The 1707-nt window shown below is 53.1% G+C and overlaps 1 non-coding gene across 1 annotated transcript; it reads right to left on the bottom strand.

Moving 5' to 3' along the window:
• Window positions 1-1396: 1396 nt before the first annotated feature.
• Window positions 1397-1478, bottom strand: TRNAS-CGA (transfer RNA serine (anticodon CGA)). Its single transcript has one exon. It is a non-coding gene; the product is annotated as a tRNA-Ser (tRNA).
• Window positions 1479-1707: the final 229 nt, after the last annotated feature.

The raw sequence follows: 1707 nt of genomic DNA, 5'->3' as shown, positions 1-1707 counted from the left end.
CCCCTACCTTCAGCTAATCCCTCCATAATGGCGTCTAAGCTTTGGCCAGACACCCTTCCCGGCTCAAAGGGGAGAGCACAGAGTGCTGCTTTAGACGCAAAATCTGCCCGCCAAGGCTTTAGCCAAAGGGGTCTACGGGCCGCAGTAGACAACGCCATAGATTTGGCGGAGATTTTTAATTGATGGCAGGAGGATTCCGCCAAATAATCTGCAGCCCTATGAACTCTTTTCATAGAGGCCAGAATCTCATCTCTGTCTACGCCCAAGTCTATATCCCGCTCCAAGGCGGCTAAGCGGTTGCGCAAAAAGTCACCAACCATAGAGGAGGCTATGGCCACAGAGGCTTGCGCGGAGGAAGCTGAGTAGACCTTCTTCAGAACGGAGTCCGCCCTACGATCCAGAGGGTCCTGAAGATTTGAACCATCTTCCAAGGGCACCAGGGTTCTGCGGGACAGCTTTGCTACGGCCAAATCCACCTTCGGGGGAGGCCCCCAGGAATCCCACTAGGTAGTGTTAATAGGAAACAAACTCTTGAAGATCCTGGAAAGCGAATGTCTTTTCTCTGGCTGTTTCCACTGCTGCGCCATAAGGTCGGTCAGCGTGGCGTCCGCATGGAAGGCAATATGTCCCCCAGAGGCAGACGTGGAGGCTTCCCCGTCAACATCTCGGCCCACTGTAGACCGGATGGACTTCAGCAGCCTGCCCATTTGTTCATAATGGAACGCAGTTCTGCTGGAATAACTGAGTCGTCCTCGGAGGAATCATCCTCTGCCACCCGCAGGTGTTACAAGGGGGGGGGGGGGAAGACGAGGAACGGAGCTCAGAGCATGGTCTCCTGGTGAGCTGAGACAAGGTGCAATGGATCCCTTTGAGGGAATCATCCTGCAAAACAAAAAGGAGAGTACAAGCAAGGGAAAAACTATTTACCCAAGCGATGCCCAAACTCACCATCTCCTTGACCCATGCCATCATATCTCTGGGAGAGGGCTCCACAGGTGGAGGACCTCTGCACCCGCGACAACGGGCCCACTCATAGCCTGAAAATAGGCAAGTTATAGGACCAGTAGTACCCCGCAGGGCACAACCTTTCAAGCCGCTACCTACCATCAGGGAGCGGTGTGTCGCAATCGAAGCAGGAAAGATGTTTCCTCTTGGAAGAGGTTTTCCTCCTACCATCCCCAGGAGGGGTAGTAGAGGATGACATATCCTACAGAGAGAGATAATAGACCATGCAACACTGTCACCATGACATCATACCAGCTTTTAAAAAAAAGGGTAAATCTTACCAGGTCCTGTAGACCGGACAGAGAGGTGACTTGGCGCCCAACGTGCGACTCGAACCCACGACCTTGAGATTAAGAGTCTCATGCTCTACCGACTGAGCTAGCCGGGCTGGCGCTGTGAACAGGATCTGAACCTGTGCGGGGAGACCCCATTGGATTTCGAGTCCAAAATCTTAACCACTCGGCCATCACAGCCGGTTCCCAATAAAGTTTGCAAACTGGAAAAGAGTTCAAGATCAATGAACACCACAATCGCACGCCTTCAGCAGATACTGCAGGAAGGTCTCTGACACCAGGCCAGCCAGCCTCTTAAATCTAGCCGGCTGGAAGTGGGCGGAGCCACAATCAAAGCAGGTGAGGCAACCTGCCCAGACAACTAACCCTGTAATCAGGGGTCTGCAAAGATATACATTCCCCCCCACCA

Source organism: Leptodactylus fuscus, chromosome 6, assembly GCF_031893055.1.
Source record: "Leptodactylus fuscus isolate aLepFus1 chromosome 6, aLepFus1.hap2, whole genome shotgun sequence".
NCBI lineage: Eukaryota > Metazoa > Chordata > Amphibia > Anura > Leptodactylidae > Leptodactylus > Leptodactylus fuscus.
Note: the sequence above shows the minus strand (reverse complement) of the source record. Positions and strands in the feature narration are given on the sequence as shown.